We start from the raw sequence: 8020 nt of genomic DNA on the forward strand, positions 1-8020 counted from the left end.
CTCCAACCAACACCAACAGGGGGCTGACCCATGCCACACTGCCAGCCCTAGAGGCCAGGAAAGCCAAATACTGGTAATTTCATATGGTTCCTTCTAACAGGGGGGCGCTTTGCACCCTTACCAGCACAGTGAATTGTCCAACCATTTTTGAATTTGGTAGCTTAAAGTGCTGTTCCTGAAGTTGTAATTTGTGTTTGTTTCACTATGAATGAGGGTGAACATCCTTTCCGTGTTTAATGGCCCTTTGTCTTTCTTTCTCTGTAAATCGTCCGAGTCTGTGGCCCATTCCAGGCCTTTTTGCATCTCATTTTTACTTTAAAGAGCACTTTAAAAATTAAGAAAATTGGAATATTCTGTCAAATGCAAATATTTCCCCCAAGTTAGCCTTCTCCCTGGGAGGAAACAGTAAGTCAGTGGAAGGGCCTGGGCATCTCCTCAAGGGCCTGGACCCGGCTCCCACATGGAAGGTTCTGCAGGCCCTGTAACCCACGGGGCTGCCCAGAGGGATCGAACCCCCTGAACTCACACTAGGTTAGGGCCAGGTGGTGCGGCCAGGCCCAGGTCTCCAGCTTTCTGTCCCCAGCTGGATACTGGTCTGTATGGTCTTCTTCTGAGGCCACTGAGCAGGCAGAGTCTGTGCCCAGGTGCTGAGGGGCTCGGTGCCACCCCAGGCTGAGCAGTGGGGGCTTGTGTTGAATACAGTCCTTCCAGCCTGGCCTTCTGCCCACACGCGGCCTCCCAGGCCCCCTGGCCAGCCTGCCTACTTGTTCCTAGGACGCCGGTGAGTGGAAGGCTGGTGACAGGTAGCAGATGTTACTTTTGGGGCCTGAGGCGTGGTGGCTTGGGGTACAGAAGTTGGGCAGGAGTTAGGCTATTTACTGTTTAATTCTTAGAAGGCAGAAATGGCTCCAGTTAGCAATTCTGGGAATGGCGTCGTGACAGAGCACTGCAGGTGAGGCATCCTGAGATTCCAAGAATGAGAGCAGAAGGAGCTCTCTCTCCCCTTCACAGGGAGGCCTTCAATCCTGCAGAACAGCAGTGCTTGGGCTCAGCACCTGGCGGTTTTCCTTTACTAGCCTTTTCTCTTTGTATTCTCGACATTCTTTTCCTGTAACCCTATCAAGCATTTAAAATCTTGCCCTAATGCAGTGAAATAGGTCCACATCTGAGACCTACAAGGCTCCCTAGATCTCAACCAAGCTAAAATTATAGAACAGAGGTTCTCAGCCCTGGCTGCATATCAGAATTGACCGGGTAGCTTTAAAAGAAAACCCCATGTCCAGGCCACACCCCAGGGCAGAATTTAGAATTTAGCAGTAGAACTTCTGGGGTGGAGCCCAGCACAAGTACTTTTAAAGCCCCCTGGAGATGTACAGTCAGGGCTGAAAACTACTGTTATGTTCCCTTCCAGGGGTATGTAAGGATACTTGCTCATCTTTTCCTCTTACTATTTCTCACACTGTGATATTGGGCTGTACGGGAGGGCAGAGCTGGCTTTGAATCCCAGTGTCCTGTCTTTCTACCCAAACTACCTGGGCTGGTTACTTCCTATCTCCAACCTCAGCACTTCCCTGGGAATAACAGTAGCCCTTCCGTACAGGGTGGCTGGAATGATTAAATAAGATAAAGTATGCAAAACCCTTAGGGCAGTGCTGGCTGCATGATAGACAGCCAGTAAGTGAAGCAGGAAGAGCAGGCGGGCCTGAGTTATTCACAGAGACACCAAGACCAAGATTAAAGACAATTGCAGCTTCGGAAAAGGTATTTGAAGTGGACACAAAAGAAATTAACATCCAGCATATGTAATAAAAAGGACAGCCCAGTGGAAAAATGGACAAAGAGACGCGAGCAGGCAATGCACAAAGGGGGATCTGAACAATAAATGTTTGAGTTACCAGGGCACCTGTGTTTTGGCTCAGGTCATGATCTCAGGGTCCTGAGATTGAGCCCCACATGGGTCTCCATGCTCAGTGTGGAGTCTCCTTGTCCCTCTCCCTCTGCTCCTCCCCCCTCCCCCCCCCACCGGTGCTCACTTGCTCTCTCTCTCTCTCTCTGGAATAAATAAAATAAGATCTTTAAAAAATAAAAATAAATAAAAATAAATAAGTTACTTTTGCCAGTAATGAATGGAATATAAATGAAATTAACAATATGACATTTGTACCCATCACACTGTTTTTAGCAATAAAAAAGAAATGAAGGGTCCATATTTATCAATATGGGTAGGTCAATATATCTATATGGGTAGATCCCCCCAATGTCCTGTTGGCAAGAAAAGCAAATGTTGGGAAGATACCATTTAGATGCAGAAATTACCATTTATGTACATTATTATTCCCCAAAGAGTGCTACCCCCTGCATATGCGCTACAAAATATCAAAACATGCACATTCAGAATCCTTCCTTATCAGTGATGCCATTTATTTTTTGTTATAATAGGACGCAAAGCAAATATGACAAAAAGCTCATCTTTGCTAATTCCACAAGGTGGTTACAGAGGTGTTTGTCAATGTAATTTTTTGTAGTTTCAATTTTATATCCAATTTTAAAAGAAAAAGGAGAGTTAGTGGTTGACAATATTTTGGAGTTCAGAGCCCGTCGCTGGTAGGAGGGGTTGCCGGCGAGAGGTGACTGAGTGGTTTCTGGGACCCCAAGATGGTCCCATGTCTGTATTTACATTCAAATCCTGATTTATCAGCCACTGTTCCCAAGACACCCAGCAAGAGCCTCCCTCCTCTTTGTCTTGGGAACCTGCATCTGTCACAATAAAACCCTCCATCTTCAGCCTCTCACAGTCTTGCCACTTGTCCCCAGTGTCGTGCCATCATGCCTGTTCCACATGACACTACCGATGAGGACAAAACCCAGGACCTGGGCAACCCCCGGCCAGAGCCAGCAGAGCCCATGGTTGGAAAGACAGCTCTATTTCTCAGCGTTTAGCTGCCCCCCCCAACAAGCCACGTGATTCCTACAAAGATCTCACTGAATCAAGATTCAATGGTCACAAAAGTGCGATACAAAGCCCTCCATTAAGAACCAGGCGACTTCATCTTGTCTTCTCAGCCTCTGTGGGGGATAAAAAATGAATACTTTACAAAGCTATTTTGTAACATGTTATATTAAATGAGCAACAAATTACTTTTTCTTTTACTAGCTTTTAATGCTAATGGTGCCATTTATTCCTGACCTTCAGATATATGAGATATTTTAAATGACAACGTGAAAAGAGTTCTTGTTTGAAAACGCAAGCTGCTTTAGACTGCATATTATTACTTCTAAGTATAGCGTGTGGCAGCATCACGCATTTCAGCCTCCCATTTCTATCCAACTAGTATATATTTCAGTTGACATTTATTGTTTTCCTGCATATGTGTCAAATTTCTTAACGATGACTCTGACAAAGGCGTAGAGCTCGGTATATATAAATTACATTTGCTACCATATAATCAGTGTTATCTATTAGAATGCTATTTGTGACAAATCATGTTCAAAATAAAAATTGAATTGATTTTTCTGTTATTTTAATATTGTGCCGCTCACAGCAAGCCTTTGATTGAATCTTAAACACTTTAATGTTCTATTTTTGTTTCAGGCAGCTCAGAAATGGGGTTTGCACTATTCACAAAGCTAAAATGATTTGTAAAACAACAAAATCAAATTTCAAAAAGCATCTTTGTTTTCCAGCCACAGGAGTAAATTTGGGGGAGCTATCATTACAGGGTACACGACTTAGCGACCAAAGCCTCACACGCACATTTAATTTCTGTGCATCTGTTTTCATCTAAATTAGATTTTAACTGTAATGTAGGGTATGAAAAGCCTCTGCCAGGCCTTTGTCTATACCTTTTCTCTCGACCCGTTGCAAGCTTCCTCCCAGCTAATCTGAGCTCCTCGCCCTGCTCCCTTTTGGCAGTGGGACCCCAAGATGTTCTATGTCCTGGGAGCACGGAAGTTGTGTTTTCCAGAGCCCCCAAAGGAGTCTCTCTTAAGAGGGCAGCTGCTTGACCCAAATTACTTACAAGATACATTATTCACGACTAGTTCCTGCCTAGCATCGTCCCCTTGGGTTAACTCGTAGTTTAGGGCAGGGGCTGGCAAATGAGGGCCCATGGGCCACCTGTGTTTGTACGGCCCTCCAGCTTAGAAGAATTTTCACATCTTAAAGTGGTTTTTTACGAAAATCAGAAGGAGAATACTATTTCATGATACACGAAAATTATATGAACTTAACACTTCAGTGCCTATAAATAAAGTCTGATGGGAACACAGCCACACTCGTTCACTTACATATTGTCTGAAGCTGCTTTCCTGCTGAGATGGCAGAACTGAGTATTTGCAGTGGAGACCAGATGGCCCAGAAGCCTAAAAAATGGACTGTCTGACCCTTTGGAGAGAAAGTCTTCCAACCTTGGTTTAGAAGGAAGGGCCTTAGTAATTTATGTCTTTATTAAAAGGGTTGTCTCCTTCAGGGCAGGAGGCTGAGGGAGCATTCAAAGAAAACACATTCGTGACAATCAGTGTCATAGAAAGCTTTACAGACACATTGGCTAAAAGGTCCTCAAAATGTCAGATAAGTTAGATAAAATGAGGAAAAAAGGACAACTGAGAAAACAAAACAACCCCAAACTTCACAAAGCTGCAGATGTGATCAATGAATACATAAATTATAAAATGAGCCCAAAATGCCCTAGACAAATGGGTGGGAAAATAAGCAATCACCAAAACTGTGATGAGTTTAAGCAAATGGGAGTGGCTTTGGGTCAAATGGCATTAAGCCAGAGGTCTGTTAGCAGCTGCCAGTCACCCAGACCCTGGGCTGGGGTCTGAGACTGTGGAAGGCAGGGGGTGCCTCAGCCAGATGGAGAGGCCTGGGGAGAGTTGCCCTTGGTGTGACCTTCAGAACACATACTAGAAACAAGGGCTAAAGGAACTTGGGGCTGGGTGCTCGGCCTCTTCAGGTCATGGAATGCCTGGTGCCCCTTCCTGATGGTACCCCAGGCTAGCCGGGGAAGGTGGGGGATATGCTCCCTCTCAGCCTTTGGAGAATCCGAACAAATCTGGTTGGAATCCAGATATGAACACAGGCTTTTGTTGGGGACACTTCAGCCTCCTTTGGGGGGGGCTATTTTTGGAAGACTGATGGAGGTTGGTGTACCCCACTGTCTCCCCACCAAGCTTGCCTCCGTCAGCTGAGAAAAAGAGGCTTTCAGGGAGAAGGCAGGTGGGGACTCTGCCTACTGGGTATTCCCATCTAATGACAGCTCCCATGTGGAGTGCTGGCTATGGGCTGGGCACCAGGGGAAACTTTGGGTATTTGTTGGGGGAGAAGTCGGGCGTGACGTGGGGGTAATTTGCTTGAGGAACTCAGAGGCCCCTTGGGAAAGAAGCCAAGACCCCAGCTCTTGAAACTCTTGGGGTGGGAGAGAGGCTGATGAGCAAGGCCTGGAACGGGGCAGGGAGAGGAGGGCCTCCAGTCTCTGACCTTAATCAAACCTCTCAACTTCTGCTTCTGCTGGTGGTGTTCCTTTCTAGAGCCTTCAGCTCGGTCAAGGGCAGCCGGTGAGTCTTGTGCCAGCAAAATGCCAGGCCATCCCCTTTGTGCACATGATTCATTTCATCCTCTCAAACAACCTCACAAAGAAGACATCGTCGTTGTCGAACAGGAGACTGGGGCTCGGAGTGGGTGAGTCTCTCACGCCAGATCACACACCAGTCACATGGTACAAACAGGTGTGAGCCCCCCAGAACCTGGCTCTCGACCTCCTGAACCCCATTATACCAACTTGGTCGCCTTTAATATACTTTCGGGTTTCTCATTAATCCTGCCATCTCTTTTCTCTCTGAATTGACCCAACGGCTCGTGGAGCAGTAGTTCGTGTTGTGACAATGGTCACAATGACACAATGACAGAGGATCATACGACATGGCCGTGTGGCATGAAGGCTCTAAGTGTGCAGACTCTGGACTCAGACCGCCTGGGTTCCAGTTCTGGCTCTGCCATTTACTGTCTGTGTGACCCTGAGCAAAGTGCCTCAGTTTATCTATCCATAAGATGAAAATGTTTATAATAAAGAATACTAACTAAGTAAGCTATTCCAGGTAAAGGACTTAGGCCAGAGCCTGACATAAGCAAACACATTAGCAGCTGCTGCTGGTTTTATTATTGGTCAGTGATGCCTGATCTGCCCCCCTCCTGGGGTAGAATCCTTGGAAGAAACGTACAGCGGTGAAGAGCACTTCATTAGTGGCCAGGAACCCTGGGTTCTGAACCGTTTTCTGTTTGTAATTCACCGTGCGAGCTCGGAGACAACACCCCCATCCCCAACCCATGTCGGCAAGGTTCCCAGGTCCCTTTGCCCCAGGGGTAATTGACAATAAGAATATTTCCTGAGCACATGTGGGCCAGATTTACCCACCTAATCTCTCTATTCTCATAACCAGCTGGGCTCCAGAGTGGGCTGTTCTGTTATCTGCATCTTACAAAGTAGGAACTTGAGGCTCAGAGAGGTTAAGGAAAGCATCCAGAGTCACACAGTCGGAAAAACACAGAGTTACAGCGGTGATTGAAATCCTGGTTAGAGCCAGCCCATCACTACTCTGTGGGATGGGGAATAAGGACAAGCAACTGGACATCACCTCCCAACAGCCCACCTCTGGGGGATTCTCAAACAGGGACATAAAGAAGTGACCGCAAAAGAGCATTCCAATGCTAGGGAAGCCAAACTATCCCGACAAAAGGCCCCGTTGTCATAAGCAAACGCACAAACCCTCACCCTCAGTTTCTTCACGTCTCCAGACCCAGGGACATTTGTCTTATCAGGTAATGGAATTGTTTTTAGTGGCAAGAATGAGCTCATTATGGATGCAGCTTGTGCTAATAATGGTGATGTGCTCCGCAGTAAAATCACCTCTCTGCCTCCCCCGACAGACGACGCTCCAGAAATTACAGGCTAGGGAGAAACCGCGAGGGTGAAGATGAAGGAGAAGAATTACAGTGGGGGCCGCTTCCACAAAAGGAGTTACAGACCTGCACATGGAACTCGGTGATCTTAATCACGAAGTCGTAAAAGAATTAGATACTACGAAACCATTTTTAATCGCTGTTATTCAGTTTTGTTACCCATGTCACCCGGTTGCTGGGTCTTGCTTTTGTTTTACAGTTCAAGCCAATTTTCAAAGGCTGTACCAACTGATTTAGTCAGTGACTTCAACGCCGATGCGTGATAGGATCCCGTGGATAAGATCAAGATGAGAGCTCCTTGTAAGGACTCGTTTCAATCCTGGCACCCCTTAATTTCACGGGCAAAGAGCTCAATAACCTTGAGTCCACAGCAGTCATCTGCTTCCCTTATTTCTGAGGGGCCAGCAGAGCTGTGGCAGGCTGGACCACCTGCCCCAGGCAGGGGACCCATCTATCTCCTGCTTTCCTTCCGGATGGAGGCGGGGGAGGCGNAGCCCTTTGAGCAAGATGCCAGCTACCTTCTACTGAGATGTGGCTTTTTTCCTCTAAACATACAATCTCAAGAAGATTAAAATATCTAAAATAAAGATTTTTTTTAAAGTAACACTTTTGTCGTGATTATGAAAACAATACCTGTAGGCTGTGGAGAATTGGAGAGCACTCAAACAAGAAAATAAAAATAACTAATGATATACCACCATCCAAATAACCACTGGTAGCATTATGGGCTCGCGTCCTCTCCCCTCCCCCCCCCCCCCTTTANCCCCCCCGTTTAAAAAATCAGAAATAGGATCATAGTGTGTGTGTGTGTGTGTGTACACACATGGGTTTGCTGTTATTGCACAGTTTTATGGTCTGTTTTTCATGTCTTATATTATAAAAATTTGTCCATAACAATTATTCTTCTATCACATTATTGTTTGGTAATAGGATAGACTATAATCCCAGGTCCTGTGGGGTTTGGGTTGCTGCTTTGTTTTGTATGACAGTCACCCTGGACACACATCCTTCGCTGTTTCCCTGGACGAGGAAACGTATCTGGGTCAGGGCCCCTCTGGC

Source organism: Ailuropoda melanoleuca, chromosome 6 (assembly GCF_002007445.2).
Source record: "Ailuropoda melanoleuca isolate Jingjing chromosome 6, ASM200744v2, whole genome shotgun sequence".
Taxonomy (NCBI): Eukaryota; Metazoa; Chordata; class Mammalia; order Carnivora; family Ursidae; genus Ailuropoda; species Ailuropoda melanoleuca.